At 37.2% G+C, this 24,951-nt stretch overlaps 1 protein-coding gene across 1 annotated transcript in view; it reads right to left on the reverse strand.

Annotated features, from left to right (window-relative positions):
- The window catches only part of syt2a (synaptotagmin IIa), a 128,330-nt gene extending 106,586 nt beyond the window's left edge, over nucleotides 1-21,744 (reverse strand). Inside the window, exon 1 of the mRNA XM_073823027.1 lies at nucleotides 21,554-21,744. The gene's annotated coding sequence lies outside the window, so the exon portion shown is untranslated. The remainder of the gene's footprint in view (nucleotides 1-21,553) is intronic.
- Between the last annotated feature and the right edge of the window lie 3,207 nt (nucleotides 21,745-24,951).

Below are 24,951 nucleotides of genomic sequence, written 5' to 3' on the forward strand. Positions count from 1 at the left end.
TTTCCGTGTGGTGTTTTTTAATGGCTCTGTAAACATTGCATTATTGGGTTTTAAAGAATTTTCTTTCACTTTCTGCTTGGCTGTTCAAAACTCCAAACTTTTTGTTTGGCTGTTTGGCTTCTAGGGTGTTACTGTGGTTGTTAGGGTGAATACTAGGGCGTTAGAAGGCCCCTGATAACCTCACAATGAAGTTGTTTTCATTTTTCACTCAGGGCTACACACTATGCACTTACACTAGAGAACGTGCATCAAAGACCGACATGAGAGAGAAGAAATTGTTGAATTAGGTCATCAGTTTTCTTTTCACACAAAATGTACTTTCGTAGCTTCATAACATTACGGTTGAACCACTGATGTCACATGGACTTTTTTAACAAAGTCCTAGGCCTTGAATGTGTCAGTTGCTTTGCTGTCTATGCTGGGTCAGAAAGCTCTCAGATTTCATAAATATTTTAATTAGTGTTCTGAAGATTAAAGAATGTCTCCGGGTTTGGAACGACATGAGGGTGAGTAAGTAATGACAGAATTTTTATTTTTTGGAAACTCAACCTCAATTTCATTGTAAACTATGTCTCTCTTCTTTTTTTACACAATTTTTATGAAATGATGGTGGATTGATCCAGACTTGAACATGTAGTGGCTGCACAAGCACCAAAGCTCATTGCATCTGAACACAAGATACTTCACAGCTTAAAGTAGTTGATCATTACACACTTCAGCTGTTATTTGTACTCCAGTGGAGTGAGAGGTGTGTGAGGACTGCTCGATAACCTGACAACGATGTTGTGCTGGCTTTATGTCATATGGTGCTGCAGATTAGTATGCCTTGTCGTGTCAAAGAAAGAGCTTCACAGTTAACCTTTCAGCTTCATGCAAGTTAACCTTTCTGTGCTGTCATGGTCACTTTTCACATCCCTTCAGAGTGGCTACAGATGCACATGATGTGCCACCACCAGAGACACCTGTTTGTAAGTCTTTGCTTCAGTACCATGTGCTGTCTTTTTTGGCTGCTGGCCTTGGTGCTGAATCTCTGCTTACATAGAAACCTTTAAAGACTGACCTGCTGTAAGCTCTGTTTATCATTGAAGGTTGTTAATCTATGGCATATGCTTTTGTTAAAGCCATATGTTTGCATTATTTCAACTTATTTTAAAATCACTGTGTTTAATAGAGTGCAACAGTCGGTTACATAAGTAAAAATGCCATTCGTTTTCTCCATAGGGAAACTGATTTTTTTTATGGTAACTTATATACCTTTAAAGGTAGACCTGCTCTGAATTCTAAGGTTGTTTGTGGTATACTTTTGTTGAAGCCATCAGCTCACATTATTTTAAAGGGTTAGTTCATCAAAAAATGAAAATTAGCCCATTATTTACTCACCCTCCAGCCATCCTTGGTGTATATGAATTCTTTCAGACAAATCCAATTCGAGTTATATTAAAAAATATTCTGGCATTTCCAAGCTTTAGAATTGCATGGGTGGGTGTTTCTCTTCATCAGTCCAAAACAAGTTCAATAAAGTGCATCCATCCCTAATAAAAAGTGGCTCCAGGGGGTGAATAAAGGCCTCCTGTAGCGAATTGATGCAATTTTGTAAGAAAAATATCCATATTTAAAACGTAATAATCACTTTAATCTAGCTTGTGCCAACCGGTTGTACATGGAAGCAGCCCCAGGCGAATGACGTAGGGGCATGTGTTGCGCATGCACGAGTCTTGCACAAACCAATGTTTGTTTACAGGAGTAAAGGTTGCAAATTTTCCTTACTTTAGGAAAGGAAAACCAGTCTGCTCTTGGCTTGTATCGAAATCCTCCAACATTTTTTTTTTACAAATCCTTGTTTTGTACATCTAAATTCATGACCGTAGTTTTGTTTTGATCTCTCTATGGCGTGTTCGCTACTTTTGAGCTGCACATGAGCACCATCGACGTCATACGTCATCCACCTGGAGCTGCTTCTGTGTACAACCAGTTGGTGCAAGCTAGATTAAAGTGATTATTACATTTAAATACGGATATTGTTACAAAAGCGCATTGATTCGCTACAGGAGGCCTTTATTCACCCCCTGGAGCTGTGTGAGACACTTTTTATTATGGATGGATGCTCTTTATTGGACTTGTTTTGGACTGATGAAGAGAAACACCCGCTCATGCAATTCTAAAGTTTGGAAATGCCAGGACAATTTTAATATAACTCAGATTAGATTCGTCTGAAAAGAAGGAAGTCATATACACCTAGAATCCCTGGAGGGTGAGTAAATAATGGGCTAATTTTCATTTTTAGGTTAACTTACCCTTTAACTTATGTTTCAGATAATCATATTTGACAGCAGAAACCCTGGAGAAAAACTGCATTACCCATGATCTTTAAAAGAACCAATCAGAGAGCAACAATGAACAAATTGCACTAATCAAGTACACTCAAAAAAGTCAACTAGCCACTAGTCTCAGCCTCAGACGTCACGCCCACGGAACGTTGGCTAATCGTCTGATGCATAATGGTACACTTAACTGGAAACACTTCAGGAATGTCGAAGTCGTCATCTGATTAGTTGAATTTGACCGGATTTCCGGGAGACGGGAGTGTCGCGTTTATTTTCGGTATATTTTTCGGAAACAAAGCGCAGACTGATTTACTCGCGTTAACATGTTCAGTACTCTTAAACTGTGCTGCCACTGAAGTTGATTTAATCTTGTCCCTACTCTACAGGATGACACTGTACATACCGTACCAGAGAAGCCTGTGTCATCAAGTCTCTGTGCATCTACTTGAATGAAGACCCTGAAAAACTAGTCAAGGCGTATTTGGTGAGTTTATGAGAAAATAATTTCAAAAGCCCATATTTTCTGTACTTGGGTGATGTTTTTTTCCCTGTTTGCTACAACAAAAATGTGACATGAGAGAACACTTAACTTTGTCAAATAATTGAGCTGGACAAATTCTTCATTAATAGGAAACTACTGGTACACTTAGACAAAGATCTTATGTGAATTGGTTGATGTACTAAACCAATTAATTTTTTTATTTATAATGGTTGAGCTCTCTTGGGGCCTAATTTACAAAACTATGTGTAAAGTCCTACTAAAGATTTGAATTGATCTGAAATAATAATAATAAATAAATTAAACAGCATCAGAAAACTATACTTGCATGCTTTTGTTTTATTGGAGTGCTTTATATTCTACGGTGGTTATAATGTTTTAGCCGCCTCATTAATTTTAAATATGGTTGCCAGATAAATTATAACTTTTTTATATATAATGCACTGCAATAACACTCCAGCACCCACTGTGACCTCAATAATAAACAGAGGAGAATTATCATTTTTCTGACAGTTTCAACTTAAAAACTGAGAAATTCTAACCTCTGATTCACATCAGAGCTCCTGTATTGGATTTAAGTTTACTTTACAGGTGTACATAATAAAGTGGCCAATAAGTGTATAAACAATTTTTGTAATAATTATTTTTGTTTGTGATCTTTTATGTGCTTCGCCCCACAGGATTCAGACATTGAGTCAAAATGTACCATGGAGCAAACTGTGATGGGAGTGTATGTCATACTGAAGGAGGGAACGCTTCCTAACAAAGTCCCACAGGACATTGGTGTCCTAACTGAAGGTGTGGAGGTCAGGCTTGTGCTGTTATTTGGACTGATATGCTGTTTGAATCCTGTTTTACAAACACAAAAATGGATAGGAGACTTAAAGTGAAGAAAGCAGTTTAAACTTATTTGTATGTGTATGTTAAAACTGAATGAAAAAATAAAAATGTATAATTGTTTGCATGTTTTATGTGTTTTTTCTGTAGATTACTGAACTTTTGGTAATGTTTTGGTTCTTGGTTCTAGTGCTGTCACCTAAAACAAATCTAATTGATACAACAAGATAGGTATTAATTAAAGTACCAAAACTATACATGAACAAGACATTAACTAGTAGATGTAACAAGGCAGACTTTTGTTGAATTGAAGTGCTTTTACTGACATATTAGACTAACACGATACAAACATTTTGATTCAATTAGTTGGAAAGAAGCTACATTGACATATTAAAACAATGTTAAATCTACAAGTTTAAATCACATTCATATAACATATTTAAAGCTTTCCAAGTTTATTAGATTTGTTTAGATGCATAATGGGTGCTACGATTAAATCATGTTCATTGCACAATTTATTTTTTTGAGTGTACTGAGCTCCACCACTCCTATGAAGCACTGCAAATGACACTTAAATATTTTAATATATATGCATATTTTGCATTAAATTTAAAATATATTGTTTCTATATATAGAATCAACAGCTTTCAATTGATAGTTGTAGTCTGTAGCGTTTTTAATTTGTAGTTCTTTCCCTTATTAAAACCGGTAAGAACACAATCTTATACGTTTGTCTTATCACAATCTTATAAGTTTATAATGTTGCTATTCTAATAGCTGGTTGCTTTGGTTTAGAGCTTATAACGGATTAACCAAGACTTTTTTAAAATCCATATTGGAAAAATGTGTGGAAAATAATACTCCCAGAATCAGCTCAGCTGAAAAAGGGGGCGAACACTAATGCACTCTCTATCAGAATTTGTGGTGAAAAACTGCATTACCCATAATGCTGTATAACAATTTCACCAATCAGAAAAAAAAAAGACCAGGGAACGCTTGCTTTCATGAAGCATCGCAAATGTCGTGATCAACCCAGACAAAACAATCACAATGAAATCCATCACAAGACCTGATATACTGTACATTAATAATACAAAGATTCATAGTCTCTCAGTAATAGACTTCTATACATTGCACTTTAAAAATGATTTAGGTTTAGATATTGAACATTTGGTCTGAGGGTGCCGCAGAGGTGCATTAAAATCAAGACAGAGGTTTTTTGTGTTGTAGTAAATTTGCTCCACGTCCACCGTCTGCCAGAGAGTGGACGTGTGAGGCAGGAGAGCATGGAGGAATCATTGATTAAAGCTGCTGTTTTCCTCTAGTGTAGAGCAAGAGCAAGCCTACAAAAGAACAAGAGAGAGAGAGTCTGGCCTCCTAAGACATGAATGCCAAATGAGGCCTGTACACAAAGCAGTCCTGCCCTTTCAACACTGTAAACACTTACGCTGCACTGAAGTGCAGTGAAACAATAAGGATGTCTACAGACCAGAATTTCTCAGAAAATTGGGGATTTTTGACTTGAGGCAACAAAGAGCCCAATTTAGTTCAAACAAAATCAGAGAACAAACTGTGACAGCATTTCGAACTAAATCAAGCCAAACCAAAGTTCATCTGGAGGTTATTTCAGGAGTTTGAAACAGCTTGAAATTGAAAAGGTAAATACCTCGGAACTCCCATTGATTTGTTAATATTATGTAAATAAGTAAGTGTGGTTCTGGGGCTCCGCCTTCTTTGACATGGAAATTTCTCCTGTTCATTTATTGTTGCCAATTTAGATTTACTGTAATGATTTTTTTGACCTACTTCATATAAATAAACCTCCCCATACAAATAAATGTGACATGACATGACTCGCCTGCAAATTCGGACAGCTAAAGCAAACATATCCATGTCGCTATGATGCTTTTTTATAGGGATGGTTCACCCGAAAATGAAAATTTTATGTTTATCTGCTTACCCCAGGGCATCCAAGATGTAGGTGACTTTGATTCTTCAGCAGAACACAAACAAAGATTTTTAACTTAAACCGTTGCAGTCTGTCAGTCATATAATGGCAGTGAATGGGCACCAAACCTTTCAAAGTAAAAAAAAAAAACATGCACAGACAAATCCAAATTACACAATGCGCCTTGTGACGATATTGACGTCCTAAGACACGAAACGGTCGGTTTTTGCAAGAAACTAAACAGTATTTACCGCTGACCGCATTATTTACCGCTGATACACATCAATGTCCAACTGTCCTGAGCGCGCGCTCAGCATCCAGCGCGTTACCCGCGTACGCGCTCTGGCATAGTATACGCAAACGCCGGGAGGGGAAAAATGATCGCTGCAGACCCTCACACTTTTACTAAGTTTATGGGTGTGTTGATATCTAGCTGAAAAGCAAGCAACCATAACTTCAAGCGATCAGGCTCAGAAGTTGGGAATCGGTGAACAGTCAACAGTCCTGGATGAGTTTGCGCAAGCAAATGTAATCTTTTAGCTTTAAATCAGTTTGAACAATCAGGATAAGCGCAAGTAATTACCATTTCGAATAGCCGCTATACCCACAATCTCTGTGCACTGTGTAAACAATGAGTGTCGTACACACGCAACAGATCGCTTCCGGTGTTTGCGTATACTACGTCAGAGCATGTTTACATGTAACGCGCCGGATGCTGAGCACGCGCTCAGGACAGTTGGACATTGCTGTATATCAGAGGTAAAAAAAAGATACAAATACTGTTCAGTTTCTCACAAAAACCGATCGTTTCGTGTCTTAGGACATCAATGTATCATCACGAGTCGCATGGTGTAATTTGGATTTGTCTGTGCATGTTTTTTTTTTTACTTTCAAATGTTTGGTGCCCATTCACTGCCATTAAATGACTAACAAACTGTAGCGGTTTGAGTTAAAAATCTTCGTTTGTGTTCTGCTGAAGAAACAAAGTCACCTACATCTTGGATGCCCTGGGGGTAAGCAGATAAACATCAAATTTAAATTTTTGGGTGAACAATCCCTTTAACTGCTGTTTTCTCACTACTGTATTTTATTTATTTTTTGCTACTTTTTCACCTTGATTTAGATTTTAGGACAGCATAGCAGTGACAGAAAGCAAAGTTGAAGAGAGAGAGGGGGGCTGGATCGGGAAAGGTCCATGAGCCAGGATTCGAATTAGGGATGCCTAGAGCACAACAGCGCTAAATGTCGGTTTCCTGCCCACAAGGCTTTCAGTGCCAACAACCGCTGTTATTTTCAACACAGGCTCATTGGAAATACGTGCCTATATATACATTTCAGTTTAACTGAAAAAAAAAAAGTACCTATATGTACGAATCACTGCAGTTTCCAATTAAAATTACCACTAGAGGAAGTAAAACTCCGGCAACTTTTTTTTTCTCTCACACAGACTTTTGATTAATAAAGCCTAACTGTCAAACAATTACTTGCAGTATATTTTATTGCGCCTTCAAATTTTAACATCCTGCGCAATTTGAAAACTACTTTTGAATTTTGTCGTCACATACACAGCTTCATATGAGTTTTCTAATTCAGTAGGTTTGCTCAGTAGCTCACGTGATACGGCACTGTACTTGAGTGATGAAGAGCTCCAGTATGAACCTCGTGAAACTAGGATTAGACAAAAGAGCTCAGATCTGCATAAGAAAGTTAAAATAGCATGGCTGTGTCAACAAATGCATTTTTATATTACTTTTGCTTTTGTTAACACTATCGGTTAGGTTTATGGTTGGGTTTGGTGTAGGGGATATTTCCAACAAGATAGAGCATTAACCTTTAACGACACTCCCTGGATATTTGAATTCTGAACAGCTGCCGAAAAACACAGAAATACGTGTCTGTACCAACGTAATAAAAACGTGCCACGGTCACGTATTGAACGTGTGTTTTAGCACTACTTTCTGGACATTTCACCTTAAAACTGCTGCAAAACATGCAGTAAGGTATGTTATTATGGTGTTGCAGAAATTTATGTAGAGGCATGTATTTTCAATGAGTCTGGGTTAGTCATTTTTGACAAAGACAACCAATACAAACATAGACATCAGTATGATAAAAAGATTTGATATCCAAGTTGTTTCTTTTTTGTTATACAGCTAAGATAATTAATTATTGCATAGACCTTTCTATAAAACTCACTAGTATCAGTGTGTTTCACATAAAACTCAAGAGACGATGATGCTGATCTACATGAATGGATGGCAGTGCAGCGTCAAACAACAATGTGATATCGATACTTATCTACACTAAGAACAACAATGCTAGCTGAAGAACTAATGCTAAATAATTTATGAGTAAAATATGGCCTGTGGTAAACATATCTTGACAATACTTGGACATTTTGTTTGTAAACTGCACACCACAAACCTATCAACACTCTCAAATAGGTACTAACTGCAAGCATAAACATAAAAATAAACATAACTGCTTCTATTTTGTGTTTTCAGTATGTAATTTAAGTTGTATTGTCAGTTTATTTACCACAGACCTGGTTTTACTTACAAACAGGAAAACTCTGTAAAAATCAATAGGGAAATCTCAAGGGGTTTTATGTCACTGCTGGAGAACTCTATAAGAATAAGGCTATAGATAAAAGTATTTTTATTAATCAATGTTTTTTCATCTAATATAACTAAAATACAACAGTTAAAGCAATAGTTTGCAATTGAATGAAAATGTAAAAATAAATGTGATCCTGACCATAAAGTCTTAAGTAGCACCGGTATATTTGTAGCAATAGCCAATAATACATTGTATGGGTCAGAATGAATGATTTTTCTTTTATGCCAAAAATCATTGGGATATTAAATAAATATCATGTTCCATTAAGACATTTTGTACATTTCCTACTGTAAATATATCAAAACTTAATTTTGATTAGTAATGTGCATTGCTAAGAACTTAATTTGGACAACTTTAAAGGTGATATTCCCAATATTTAGATTTTTTGCACCCTCAGATTTTTCAAATAGTCGTATTTCAACAAAGTATTGCCCTTTTCTAACAAACCATACATCAATGGAAAGCTTATTTATGCAACCCTTATGTTCTGTGGTCCAGGGTCACAAATAAAGAAGTAAATAAATATTTTTAAAATGACATTTTAAGTGGTTTTGTTATCTAGTCAGAGACAGAAATTAAGTGACAGCCATGTGGTAAAGATCTGTCTTATGAATTAATATTTAATTATTTTTTTAAAGAGTAAAGGTTTCCTTTTTTGACACGGTGTAGGTGGACTAGTATTACAAAACCACATTTTAACATTTATTCATCTTTGAAAAACAAAATGAATCAGTCACTGCCCTTGGCATGACTTTTAAAATGTACAAATGTATGAAAGTGCTCCATTGCAGGTCTATTAAAGTTCATGTAAGAAAAGTACAAAATACTAAAGCAGCACACATGGGAACAGTCATGACCTTGCAAAGCTTGTTAGCCCTTTCAATGATTTTTCAGCTTGTTCTATAACAAACCGTTCTCTGTTTCTTTCCTTTTTCAAACCAGAGCAGAACTGCTTTTAATATCTGTAGGCACAGTGTTCACTCACTGTGTACTGCTTTACTGGAAAACAGCCATTTCATTCCTGGCCAAATGAACACATGAATCCATTCAGTGTGATTGAGAGAATCTGGATGACTTGGGTTGCACAACATGAGCTGCATTGCATTACAGACATGCAGAGGACACCATGTACTCTTTGAGAATTCTGTCATCTCTTGAATATGAATTGAAGACAGAAGAGCTGCGATGTCCTCCTCCATCTGTAACTTCCTCCCAATATCACAGAGGAGCACAACAGCCTAAAGTACAAAGGGAATACGGTAATAGCGAAGCATCAGAGGAACACAGCAGCGCTCAGTCCTGCTTGGGCTGAGCTCCGCCCCTGACTCCTCCCCCTGCCTTCCCTTTGGATTAATTATGCAGCTCACTGCAGCATTTTCAGTATTGCCTGCAGTTTGTCCTGACACAACTCCCTGTTCCTCTCTGCCTACGTCCTCCTCTTTCTGCCTTTCTGTTCTCTATTCTTACCGCCTCTATTCGTGGAGGTCTAAATTTGATCAAATTCTTCCCCCCTCTCTTTCTTTCTCTCTCTTACTCCCTTCCTTAATTCTCCGCTCTTCTTACAGCACCATAACAAGAAATAAGGCTGCAATTCAAGCTCGTCTGAAAACACTCAGCTGCTGCACACACACACACACACACACACACACACACACACACACACACACACACACACACACACACACACCTTCAAGCACTGCCATGCAGAAAGCATCATGAAGGGGGACTACTGCACACTCCCTGGCTAATGCCTGGACGAAAGCATTTAACCCATGTCTGTACTGTCTCGCATTGGCCAATTATAGCAGTTGCTTGTCAATACATTTGGCTGTAAGTGATGCAAATATTCCAAATTGTTGTCCCTGTTAGATTTGATTATGTAGGTGAAATTTGCATTCTCTCTTTTTGCCAAAATTAATATTAAATCTGTAATAATAATGAGCATCGATGTACAGTAGATCAGAGAAAAGGCACTTAAAGGCTGCTGGTGCTTCTCCTCATAGTTACATTTCGGAGTTAAAGGTGTAAAAAATATTAAGTCCACAAAGTCAAGGATTTGAATGCTGTTTCTTCCATGTCAACTCAATAAAAATTGATCTCCGTTGGACATATACCTCTGATGATTTCACTGGTTTCTTATTGTCGCAGGCGTAGCTTATGCATAGTTTATTGCACAGGAACATGGCAAGAGCGGGATGAAAATATTCTAATCTGATTGGTTGACTATAAATAATTTACAGGAGTCAGGGTGAACCGGTTAACCTTGAAACCAGGTACCTGCCAGCTATTCACCTGCATAACTGTATATTCCATTTTTTTCTGAATAATGTCTATTGTTTTTATTTTATTCTGTAGTATTTATGTTATAATAAATAACACAGTGCATATTGTCTGTTTATCTTCATATTTAATTTATTATTTGTCAAAGGGGACCTACTATGCCCCTTTTTACAATATTGAATATAAGCTTCTCTTCGCAGAATGTGTCTGTAAAGTTTAAGCTCAAAATACCCCACAGATCTTTTATTATCACTCGTCAAATTTGTCCTTTTTTAAGTGAGAAAAAATACAGTTTTCGTGTATGTACCTTTAAATGCAATGAGCTGCTGCCTTTACAGCTGAAACTTCAGATAGCCCTTTAACAAAAAAAACTGAAGAATTTCACACTGCCAAAATTTCAGAGATTATTCACGAAATATGCACACAGTAGGGGGAATAATAGGGGGAATTCTGGAACTGCGTGTTTTCAGACACTTCTGATTTATGGGGATTATAAAAAAGAGTGGGTAGATTATTACAATTAGGCTGGTTGTTTACACAGAACTGTGACTTTTATTTAGCAATTGCATGATACAGACACACAATTCGGACTTTTTTTTCTCATAAACTGTCAATTGCGAGTTAAGTCAGAATTGTGAGATGTGCAATTCTGAGAACATAGTCTTTTTTTCCCCTCAAAATGGACTTTATAATTCGCATTTGCGAGTTTATATCTCACAATTCTGAGGAAAAAAAGAAGAGTTGTGAGTTGATATCTCAAAATGTTGACTTATTTTCTCAAAATTGCGGATTTATATCTTGTAATTTTGATTATATTTCCCAGAATTGCGAGTTTATGTCTTGCCATTCTGATTTAGTAACTTGCAAGTCAAAATTGTGTGAAAAAAAGTCAGAACTGCAACATACAAACTTGCATTCACGAGTTCGCGTTTACATATAATAAACAGCGTAAAAGTAAAGCGTGTTTGGCGTGCTGTCTGGGAGAGGGCAGAATTGCAAGTTTATATATCTCACAATTCTGATTTTATTACATGCAATGATGAGTTTATATCATGCAATTCTGACTTCATTTCTCTAAAATTGCAAGTTTATGTCACATATTCTGACTTTATAACTTGCAATTGCAAGTTTAATGATGCAATTCTGACTTAATTTCTTAGAATTGTGAGTTTATATCTCGTAATTTTGAGAAAAAGTCAGAATTGCATTAAAAAAATTGAATTGTGGCAAACTCGCAACAGAAAAAATGTCAGAATTGCAAGATGTAATCTCACAATTGTGAGAAAAAAAACTGCAATTACCTTTTTTTTTTTTTTTTTTTTTATTCAGTGGCGAAAACGGGCGTCCATCACATCACCTTATAAAAGTGAATTTTGCATTATAAGTCCCCTTTAAAAGACTAAAATTGTTACATTAAAGTATTTTTAAAAATTCATACCAGCTAATTGTGCGCAATAATTCAGTCCAAGGCATGAATTACTTTACACACAAAAACATTTAGTTCTGACAATGCAGTTTGTTACATCATAAAACAAATATATTTGAACCAAGTTCAGAAGGGAAACTGCACACCCTGCTGCCTATTATAGTTTCACAGACTTTGTGAAACAAGGTTTCTTAAGAGTTTTCGTATTGATATAATAAATATTTCACACTATAACTCTTACAGAGCTACAAAAGGGTATATAGAGCAAGGTTGTTTTAGAGATTTAGGTTATATATAAAGCTTTCAACTATATTGCTTTCTCTAATTCAGTAAATATGCTAATGCTTTTAATTGCCTACAAAAAATATTCAGCACTAATTACAAACAAAACACAACTTGTGTTTATACAACATACAGTACATTCAGTAAGTATTTTACTTTTACTGATAGGGGAAATAACATTGCTTCTCCAATGCCACCCGTGTTTTTAAAATGATGCGCTTGCATATCCGAAGTAATGCATTCATATGTCAGATTATCTAATGTAATGTACATATAAAGACATTGTATTGGGCTGCTTTCCATTTATAGCCTTTTGAAAGCATATTTAAATGAGTTTGTACAAGCAGCAATAGACTGATTTCACCTTTACCCTGGCACTGAGTAGGCTGATAAAGCAAAGTACTGTACTTAGTACAAAATATTGAAATTGTAACCTAATTTTCCATCTGATCTAATCTGGTGTAGAAAAGTTTACAGTTATGCATTTGGGGGTGATTCTTGGACTATGGGCACTTTTATGTACTTTGGTCATATTTTTAAAAATACATATAATTTTGGGCAAATTCCTCTTACTTTGTCAAGCTATCAATAAAACCAACCTAAAAAATTTTACTACCTTTGTATTATGATTTTTTCATATTTTTCAACCTTCTTATAGGTGTCAAAATCTGTGTTTTCTCCTTGTCACACACCCAGACTTTTAAACTTCAACAATGAAAATACAGTTTAAAAATATGATTTATCTGGTAACTATTAAAGTCCTTGAATTAAGCACTAGTAAAATAATTAAAATACACTATAGTATTTAATATGAGACCTCTATCAATATTACTTTTTATACAAAACATAGCTGTCGCGCAGTATTGGTGTCATTTCCACCACAACACTGTAATGTGTCGGTAAAAAGTTTGTGTGAAAGATTTTTTTTTGGTGTTTTCTATGGAAATGTTGAGTGACATCAGAGCACATGTTGGACATGGAGGGCATTTAAATTTTCATCAACAACAAATGAAGAAAAATCAAAGTAAATATTGCTTGATCAGTCAATATATTTATTCTACGTCATTTCCACCACATGCTGTACAGTACCTTCAAGGGTGTTATTAAAAAGCTGAACATTTTAAGTTAAATAAGAGTATTTTACATACACAAAATGCTAAGTAATAATTCCAAGCCAATCAGTGAAGCTATCTTCAATTTTTTCACAAAAAATAGAGAAATGTCATTTCCACCACACTGCCCTCTGTGGTGGAAATGACATTTATGGTTACAAAGGATTGCAAGAATATATTTGCATGACTGTAAATGTTTTAATCCAGAAACAGTCATGGTACAGCACTGGGACGAAGCTTCCCTACATGTACATTCATTTCTAGTCATTTTCACAACACACTGTCATTTCCACCACACACATTTAAAAAAAAATATTTAAAAAGTTCTCATCACACATTAAAAAATGTTTCCACAATTTATGAGATCATGCTCTACTTAATATAAAAACTGAAGTTATTCTATTTTTAAATAACAGCTGTATATTGAGATGCACATTTGTTCATTGCAGGTCGAAAAAAAGTAAAATATTAGCAATTTCTCTTGTAATCTAAGTTTGCCCTCTTACAGACCTTAAAACTAGACAAATTATTTAAATTTATGAGACTGAGTTATGTGACTTTTGAACATTTTTTTTTTCTTCAACTTCACAAGGCTAAAAGTGCCCCAACTGAAGAAACGCCCTTGGAACGGAAATTTTAATAGTGTATTCAAGATCCACATTTATTCAGTTTGTTACGATTACATCGTGTGGGTGCTGGTGTCCAGCAGATCTTCGTTGGACACGGAGGACCTCATTGACTTTTCGTCTGAAATATCCGTCTGTCCTGACTTCCCTATCAGCCCGGAATTCCCACCCGCCCACCCTCTGTCATCCACAGCCATGCCTGTGTGGCCGCTGCTGTCCCCTGACAGCCCCTCAGCTCATCCTCAGCCCAACACCTGTGCAGTGGGCTCGCCGCGGGGCTGCCAGTTTCCAACGGCGTCTCGGCTGGAGGATCCCTCAGCTCCGCCTCCAGCCTCCGAGTCCAGGACTCCGCCTCGGCCCTCCGACCCTGCGGCTCCACCACGGCTCTCGACGCCCTCCTCTCCACCGTCGCCCATCGTTCCACCAGCTCCACCGGGCTCCATCGTCTCTCCGGCTCCGCCCTGGTCAGTTGTCGTCCCTCCGTCACCTCAGGACTCTGCTCCTCCGGCTGTGCCTCGTCGCGCCGTCCCACCGGCTCCTGCGGACTCCTCCCTCCCTCAGGCACAGCCTCCATCCTCTGTCGCTCCGGCTCCGCCGCGGACCTCCGGAACTCCGCCTCTGCCGCCAGAGCCTTATGTCCCACCTTGGACCTCCGGAACTCCGCCTCCGCCTCGACCGCCAGAGCCTTATGTCCCACCTTGGACCTCCGGAACTCCGCCTCGGCCGCCAGAGCCTTATGTTCCACCTTGGACCTCCGGATCCTCGGCGTCACCCTGGATCTGCGGCTCTCCGTCTCCACCTCGGGCTCCTCCTCCATCTGCTCCGCCTCTGTTGGTCGGCCCCATGGAGTCGGCGGTCCTTCCTCCACCATGGCTCCTCCCTCCGTCGGCTCCACCGTGGGCCGTCATCATGGCTGTGGTCTGGGTCCTGCTGATGTCCTCCTGCTTCAGGTCCCTCCTGTTTCTTCCCTGGCTCCTCCCACCATCGTCGCCCCCTTGGACTGTCCTGTTTGCCCCTCGGACTTTTGTTTTGGTCCCCCTCCTTAGGTGGCGTCCTCGGCCGAAGCCCCCCCCCTCATGGACTCAAGGTTTCTGGTTTTCCGCCCCTCTCTTCTTTTTTGTTTTTCTACGGCGCGAGGACGCGCCTATTCGGAGGGGGGCGTAATGTCACAGTTCTGTCTGTTTTGTCATTGGTTTTTCCCATTTGTCTTCCCCCCGTCATTTTGTAATCATTTGGTTTAGGCTTCGTTTGTGTAATCACCGTCACCTGTGTTTAATTATCAGTTCCCTTTATAAGTCTGTCTTTGAGTTCAGTGTATTGTCGGTCCTTAACGTTACGTGTTGTGTGAGAAAGCCTTCTGTGTTCCTGCCCTGTTCCATTTGGAGTATTATATTAAAGAAACTGTCTACTTTGACTTTCGTCTCGTCTCGTCTTGCATGCACCCCTGACACTATGTGACAAGGTGTACAGTAAACTAGCTAAAAAACACAAAACTACGTTTTTATAAGTTGTCGACCTAAAAAAATTAGCATTTAAGGACACAAAAGTAGAGAGCAACATGTCATATTACTCTGAGAACTATGTCCGCTGAAGGGAAATTTAATGGCGACAGTAAACATTCATTATTTAACCATGTCAAAGGATTATTTCACCACTCTGAAAGGGAAGATATATTGAGAAACTAATTTTTTATTGGTCTGTCAGTGCTCCTTTTGCATACGTTCGTTTTGTTGGAGAAATGATCCAACTGAATTGCCCAACGTGAAATAACCAGACATCTACAGCTATTTGTGTCAACAGCTTATAAAAGTGTAGTTTTGTGTTTTTTAGCTTGTTTACTGTACACCTTGTCATATAGCAGCTTTTAGACATTGTTCTGTTTTTTGTTATAGTAAGTCAGAAATGACAGGGAGGCGGCTTCCCGCAATACAAAGTCAATGGAGAACGTTGGCTTTAAATTATAGAGCTGCACAAGCAGAAAATCCCTAAGGGTGCAAAAAAATGTCAATATTGAGAAAATCGCCAAAGTTGTCCAAATGCAGTTCTTAGCAATACATAGTACTAATCAAAAATTCTTTTTTGATATATTTATGGAAGGAAATGAACAAAATATCTTCATCGAACATGGTCTTTACTTAATATACTAATGATTTTGGCATAAAAGAAAAATCAGTAATTTTGATAAACCCATACAATGTATTTTTGGCTATTGCTACAAATATACCCACGCTACTTAAGACTGGTTTTGGGATCCATGGTCATATTTGTTGTCTGTATCTCACATTTGAACATATAGCTTACATTAGTATACTATAGGCTATTTATTCATATTTATCCTTATTGTAGACTCTGTAAGATTGGAAATGTATTTTTTGACCCTTAAGGGGAGACACAGGGCAAAAACAGTTTTTTCATGCACCTGTCAAGTTTGAGATTTTGGACTTTTTGGTTTTTCTTTCAGACTAGTGGGAAGAAAACACCCAAAATACACTGTTAAGTGTTTCTTTTATAGCACTTTATCTATTTGTGTCAATAGATTTCAATTACAATACATATTTTTAAAGGCCGTTTTCTCAAAATGAGTTTTTTGAGGACTTACACACACCGAACTTTACATTTCTATTCCTGTCTATATCCTGAAGGTTTTTACAGAGGGATTTGTTCATATAAAATTTGCTTGATTTTATACAATTTTTTTTTTTTTTTTTTTTGCATAAATATATAGTTTTCTTCCTGTTCTAAGTATTTTCTGAATTATGGAATGACAAAATGAGATACCCAAAATTCCTTCTGTAAAAACATTTGACTCTATTATGTCAAACAAATTAAACAAGAGTTTTGAAACTGACTTAGCACATATTTCATTAAATAATGCCCGCTTGCATATTAAAACATAACAATTTTAGAAAACTTGAAATACAAAAAATTGTTTGCAATTATGAATGTAATCAATAACTGAGTTTAATGTAATAACTTTTAGTTTTTCTTACCCTATTCACCTGCAGTGTCTCACCTTAAATAGATTTTGAAATATATTTTGGTATATGAGGGTGGAAACTTAAAGGAAAACTATTGCCAAAATGCAGCCTGGGCTGTTTTTTTGTTTTGTTTTGTTTGTTTTTTTACTGTAAAGGAGACAAATCTAAAAGTATAATTACAACAAACGAGCCGTTTTTGAGATTGACCGTGATTTCGTTTTGTGGTCAATGGCCGGTGAATGGGAGTACTAGGGGCATAAATTTGAGCACATCAAAATCGATATTTTTACAACACTAAGAAGGCTCGACACACCATGAAACTTTGCTCGAAGTATGAACTCGAGCATTGAGAACAATGTTTGTGTACACAGAGTTTACTAAAAAGAAAGGTTTTGAAGAACTCACTTACACTGTTTGGGTTTCCGCTCGCGGCCATCTTGCCAGTCAAGAAGTGTCAATCTCCAAATGCGGATGAATGGACTCCATAGGACGAAATATTAGGCTTATATGAGGCTCTTTTTACAACTAGAAGGTTAATATTGTTTTTCACTTGCGACAAAACAACAAATTAGCCGTGCATTTATATGGAAATATGCTTTAGGAGCTATCCATCCTCGCATTCGGAGATCGACACCTTCGCTGTTTGCAACATAAATCTATAGCATATATTTAAAACATGTTTTTGTGGATATTGATTGGATTCAAAATCTCTGGCTTTTTGTAAAACATAATTTTAAATCACTTCAATACAACTAAAGAACGTCAAAGTATCTGACAGTCATTCAGAGTCATTCAGAGCAGTTTTGACAGGGGATGTCATCCCATATACCAAGACCGGCCATGACACTGCATCAGCTTGAGTTGTGCTCTCAGAGGACAGGAATAGTATTTCTGATGCACCGCATGGGTGTGGTTAAACGCTTCATGAATATCACATGAATACAATAAAGAACACATAAGTATGAGAAACGGGAATTTAAGAGTAATGTTTGAAGTGTGCATGCTGCACTGTCAATGGGGGCTGGGCGCTGCAACATACCGCAGTGCTCGAAGCTTTCAGCACACCCACTCCATCATCTCCTCTCTCTCTCTCTCTCTCTCTCTCTCTCTCTCTCTCTCTCTCTCTCTCTCATACTCACCCACAGTGCCCCTATGTCTTTATGTTCCTGTACCATTCTCTCAGTCTCCAACACACGCTCCTCCCTCTTTCTTCTGTCCTACATTATAGTCTCACACTTTCCTCTCCTTTAGACTGCTTACACAACACCACTCTCTCATGTTCACATACACACAATAAACATAAAATACTTACACACTACACACATAGCCTTACACACTCCCCCTAATGTAGTAACTCACACAGTACACCTCTGCTGCCCAAGATTAATCAGCTTGTCAACAAAGCCCAGCAGGAGGACCGGTTGCACTTATTCTGTAATGAATCGATTGTCCATTGCATAGGGATTAGGTGGGGCAGATTTACCTGAATGTTTTAATTAAAATCTGTAATGAGCTCAAACTTCTTGCCTTGTTGACTCCCATTACCTTATATTGTATATTAAGGTCTTTAAGGACCTTGTGAAATCGAACAGTGCACTTTTCTTTCTGGTATTGATGCGTTTCCTATTGGAATAGGATGTTGGGGCAGGGCATTTTGAAGGACATAGCCAATGGCCTTTAGATAAATTTTTTCAAGGCTGGAGGAAATGAGGAAGCATTAGCTAGAGTATTGTGAAGCCCCCTATTACACTATATTTATAATTAAGGGGGAAGGGCATTCTTGTTCCAAAATGCATTTTAATTAGACTTGTCTATTAGTGTACGGTTTATTTGCATGTAACTTATAGGAGTACACTAGCATACATACAACCAATGCTAATTGGAAAAAAATTTACCTGGAGTCTTGTTCCTGCTGATATTACTGATATTACTTCAATACAATTTTATGTTAAGCTCATAGCACTGAAACCCTATTGTAGTTGTTAGAATGGCCAAGGATCAGCAATCTCCATGTAAAAACTGTTCATGCAAACCAAACCAAACCATAAGTCGTAGTGACTTGAAACTTGGCGGAATAGTAGTACTCATACCGCCAACAACGTCACCAAATCTTGCCCCAGTCAGCCTAATAGGGGCACTACAGTGATTAAAAGTAAGAAATCGCTCATAACTCCTAAACCTCCTAAACTCCTAAACCGTCTGTCACAGTCTTATGTCTTTGGAATCCTTGGCTCACGCCGGACAAAATGCATCCCTCAGATTTGATTGCTGGGTATTTTGGATTTTTTGAAAAACCTACTTTTGCAAACTAATCCTAGTTTTTTTTTTTTTTTTTTTTTTTTTTTTTGCCTGATCAGAACCAAACCAGTGCAGAAAGATTCTCTGGAAAGTAAATATCAATAATTATCAAAAGAATATTTAACTTTCAAATCTCCGTCACAAAACCAAAACGTTTTAGTAAAATGCCTATAACTCCTGAACGGAATGAGATATCTTTGCCAAACTCAGAACACATATATAAGAGCTCAATCTGAGGTCACAGGGCAAAACATGTGGAGCATGGCCACTTGGCGGCGCTATAAGAGAGAAAACAACATAAAAATGGCTGTACCTGCATAACCATTTGTCCTATCAACATGAAAATCTTTTAGTCCAACGTGCAACAAGTGTCTATAAGGGCATGTGTGTATCTTAAACAACATGGCCACCATTGGCCAATGAAGTTTGAGGACCTATTAGACAAGGTTAATGGAGGCAGACGAAACTTGGTGGGCCTGTTTGACTCATGGCCCCAAAGGTCTGTGAGAAATTTGAAAGAAATCAACCACTGGAGGGCGATATTACAAGGGCACCTACACACAATATATTAATATCATACCCCCAGATCTAGGTCAATAATTACCCCCCCCCCCCCCTCCCCCATTATTACATCATTATTAAAAATGAAATAATTATCTACAACAGGGTCATTTAGAAAAGTCCTATAAAATCCTATAAAACCTAAAGGAAAACTCAAAACTTCACAAATCCCGCTGAGCACATGCAACAATGTATACACACACACACACACACACACACACACACACACACACACACACACACACACACACACACATATATATATATATATATATATATATATATATATATATAATGTATTACTCTATGGTAAATTACATAGAAATGTTTTTTTAAATGTTTTTTTTATGTGTGTAAATGCCTTAAAGCACTTGAACCCCTGTAATCGCTGCTTGCAGCTATTAATATTTGTCTTAGTATTTGAATCTTTGTATATATCAGAAATTAAATGTCTAGTGGGTAGCACTAAATTTTAATACTCTACTGCATTTAAAAATATTGCATGACCTACACTAAACCTGACCCTAAACCTAACCAATAGTGTTAACGGAAGTAAATGCAGGATGCCATTTTAGCTTGCTTCTACAAATATTTGAGTCATTTATCATGGCATGTCATACCTAAGCACTTCACATCACAAGTGCAATGCAGCAGGTGCGCTGCCGAGCTAGTTTAACATGTCAGAAATCCACAGATATGGAGCTTGCAATGTGATGCAAATGTCAAAATGTCTTAATTATCAATTCATCTGCTATGATAAAAGAGGTTTGAGGTCATAACATACTGTTATGCGAGGAACCATGTGTAAATAAATCTTTATTAATCAATAATCTGCCTCTGTAATCACAATTAGTATGTAAAGGAATTAATGTTTTACTGCCACTAGTGTTCATTTTACCTGAAAACTGCATGTGTATTTTTGCAAGTTTTGCAAAAATGAAGTAGAAGTATGTCTTTCCATTGAGCCCAGGATGCACATATATGACCTCAAAGCTAATGCACATGGAGAAAATCTAAATTTTTATGGTATTTAAGAGCTGTGGACTAAAAAGCAGTTTGAGATCAGTCTCACAGAAACATTGTGAGCTAATTTGTCATTGTTTATTTTTCTTCCATTTATAGTAAGACATGGTGCCCTCTACTGGCTGCAAAGCATATAAACTGGTGCAAAAGTGGTTAATGGTTTTGTAATACATTAGTCACTGTATCATTTTGATAAAAATTAACTTTTAACATTTGATAACTTTTGCTGTTACTGTAGCTATCAATAATACTGACGCTTTTTATGACTTTTTTTATTTCTCATTGTTTTAATAATAAACATTTTTATTATATGACATATTCTAGTTTAAAATTATATTAAGATAAAGAAAACATACAATAATACATAAAATCTGCCTTTAACATCATTATTTAAACACTTGTGCATGACAAAAAGACTCCCAGTACAGTCAATTACAAAACTTTAAGCATTTGGAGAGCTGTACTATGCTTAGGTATTAATCACAAATGAAATTAATCACAAATCACAAAAATCATGGTTGTTTTTGCTTTCAGTATAATAATAAAGAAATACATATTGTATGTTCTAATGCTGGATTTTGGGTTTCCACTGTAGTCCATCCTTCACTGTCCAAGTACCAAATCACTCATGCAAAATGTTTAATATACCTTCAGAATAGATTTCTGATTATTTAAAATAGACAAATAAATACAAAGCTGAATATTTAATGCAAGCAGAATACTTTAAAATGGCCACTTACCATACGTGCCGAGTGTCCCAAAGAGAAACTTGCAGGGGTGTCAAACCAAAAGCCTCAGAAAAACACTATATTGCCTAAAACGGTCTCTCCTGAGGTGCCTTTAGAGAAAACACATTGGCTTCAGAAGTCCAGTGTCGCTCGAACTAAACTGACACAGAGCTTGGAGATCAGCTGATGCAGAAGGAGAGGAAAACATACATGCAGGATCTTTCCTCTTCTCACTCAGCCCTTCAATATTTTACTGCTGTACTTACCAGCAGTGGCTCCTGATTGGCTGAGCTGCTGCACAGTAATGTATGATCTCGCTTTTAATTGGATGGAGGCAGTTTATGAGGCCTGTCCAGTCTTATTGCTGTTCGCTCTTGCTCATTTTGCCTTTCTCTCACTCTCTCTCTCTCTCATGCTCTCTCTCCCTCTCTCTCTCAGACACACACACACACACACTGAGGACAGCTGAGCTTTGCAATATCAGATGAAAGGGATGAATGAAATGAGGTAGAATAGGTCTATGTAAGAAAGAGAGATGAACACAGGGAGAGAGTAAAACACGTTTACTGTAACTTGTAGATGCTCTCATTAAGAGCAACACAGAAATTAGGAAGAGCACCAGCAATTATTTAGGAACTAATAATATTAGCAGAACCACTAATTAATTTCAAGAGTAAACAGAGAAGTACAAAAGCTAGAGCAGAAGTGTAACTGTATTTTTGTGTGTTAACAGGAAGAGACTTTATGCATAATTATAGATTAATTAAATGCTTGCGAAAGAGATTAAAGGGTTGTGATGGGACAAAAGATGGAAGTTACTTGCTATGTTGCTTAAAGGAACGGTTCACCCAAAAATGAAAATAGGCCAGAAGCGACGGTTTAGAAGTTAAAACTGCATAATTATGGATTTGTTTCTTACAAACACACAGATTTTGAGTTCAGAAGATGTTAATTAATGAACTAGAGTTACTATTGTGATGTTTTGATCAGCTGTTTGGACTCTCATTCTGACGGCACCCATTGACTGCAGAGGATCCATTGGACAGCAAGTGATGGAATGCTGAATTTCTCCAAATCTGTTCTGATGAAGAAACAAACTCATCTACATCTTGGATGGCCTGGGGGTGAATACATTTTCAGCAAATGTTCATTTTGGGGTGAACTGTTCCTTTAAGAAGTGTTTGTGGGTAGTGACTTTTTTCCTGTGGTCTTGAGACTTTCAGAATCCACATAAACATTGCAGCTCTGTCTGATTTTGGTCTTACTTCTCTGTTTAGTCTGTATCTGGGCATCAGTTTATGGCCTGATCTATAACCTAATATACTGACAAAAGACCAACTGATTAAATAATATAATTAATATACCTTTAGCTCTAGATGTTTGACTTCTATCAAGATGAATTTATCACACTGTTGAGATCCTTGTGACATGAATTTGTGCATGATTGACTAATCACCCAACAACCCCAGTTCTTTTATATCAACTGTTTTCTAATAAATATTTTAAGCACTAGTTCGTGTTAGCATTACAATTAATAAAAGGACAGAAAAGTAAGCTACTGTATTTCACCGCTAGATGGCAATGTCTACTCTTTAGTTGTTGTGGGAATTAGACTGACCGCTCTGAGAAAGAAGACTTCCAGCGTTTACTCCTGGCAGATGTGAAATAAGAGATGTTAATATTTAGTATTAGCTAGAATTCTTCCAGGTACTGATTTGTAATTTTATTTAATTATAGACTCGCTATATATTATACTGTTTTTTTTGTAGTCTAAATGTACAACTATGCAGGTACTCTCCTGGGTTACCAGACTCTGCATTTAAATTATATGAAACTGAATGTTCATGCCGCTGTCATTATTTGCGATGTTGCAATTATTATTTTTCTCAGTTTCTGATAAGAACGAGGCAGTAGAGGAGTCTCAAGACTGTCCACCTACAGTGCCCTCCACTAATATTGGCACCCTTAGTAAATATGAGCAAAGGTGACTGTAAAAATAAATATGCATCGTTTATCCTTTAGATATTTCTTTTGAAAATTTCACAAAATTCTAACCTTTCATTGAAGTAAAACGATGGAAAATGGGGGGAAATCTCATTATGAAATAAATGTTTTTCTCTAGTTCACGTTGACCACTATTATTGGCACCCCTAGAAATTTGTCTAAGTAAAATATCTCTGAAGTATATTCCCATTAATATTACAATTGTTTTTAGCACACCAGGATGGCTAGGAGTATAAAATTGTCCAGTCATGACTTTCTTTTCCACAGAATTATAAATATGAGGAACACAAAAGCCAAATTCCCTCAATCATCCATCACAAGAAGTAAAACCAAAGAAGTGGTTCTGATGTGCGGAACAAGTTTGTTGAGCTTCACAAAATAGAAAGTGGTTGTAAGACAAGAGCTAAAGCATTGAAAATCCCCATTCCCACCATCAGGGCAAAAATTAAGAAGTTCCAATCAACTAAAGATGTTACAAATCTGCCTAGAAGAGGATGTGTGTCTATATCATCCAAATGCACGATAAGAAGGAGAGTTTGAGTGGTTAAAGACTCTCCAGGGATCACAGTTGGAGAATTGCAGAGAATTGTTGAGTCTTGGGGTCAGAAAGCCTAAAATAAAATGATCAAACAGCTCTGTTGTTCCAGAGGGGTTCAAGAAAAATCCTCCTGGCTCACCCAAAAACAAACTCCAGCGTATTCACTTGTCAGACATGATTGTAACTTCAAACAGGACGGGCTTCTATGGTCAGATGAAACTAAAAATGAGCTTTTTAACCCTCCAGATGGTTTTGGTGCAGACAGGGATAAAAAAAAGTACCCCATGCCCACGGTTAAAAATACTGCTAGGTCTTTAATATTGTGGACCTGTTTTTCTGCGGGAGGTCCTGGACATTTTGTTTATATACATGGGTTAATGGATTCGATCAAATACCAGCAGATAAAAAAATCTAAACCTGACTGCCTCTGTTAGAAATCTTCTAATGGGCCATGGTTGTATCTTCCAGTAGGATGATGATCCAAAACAAACATCAAAATCAACACAAAATTGTGTCACTGAGCACAGAATGAAGCTTCCACCATGGCCGTCCCAGTTCCCTGACCTGAACCCTGTATAGAAACTGAAGAGAAGAAGCACCAACATGAAGCAATTCTGGAGAATCTAGAAAGATTCTATAAGAAGGAATTATCTCTGATCTCTTGTCAGGTGTTCTCCAAACTCATTAGACATTGTTGGAGAAAACTCAGAACTGTTATCTTGGGAAAAGGACGTTGCAATAATTGGGTGCCAATAATAGTGGCCAACGTGAACTAGAGGAAAACATAATGAGATTTCACCCCTATTGATTTACTTCAATGACAGGTTAGAATTTTGTGAATTTGTTGAATGAAAGATCAAAAGGATAA

This window comes from Garra rufa, chromosome 18 (assembly GCF_049309525.1).
Source record: "Garra rufa chromosome 18, GarRuf1.0, whole genome shotgun sequence".
Taxonomy (NCBI): domain Eukaryota; kingdom Metazoa; phylum Chordata; class Actinopteri; order Cypriniformes; family Cyprinidae; genus Garra; species Garra rufa.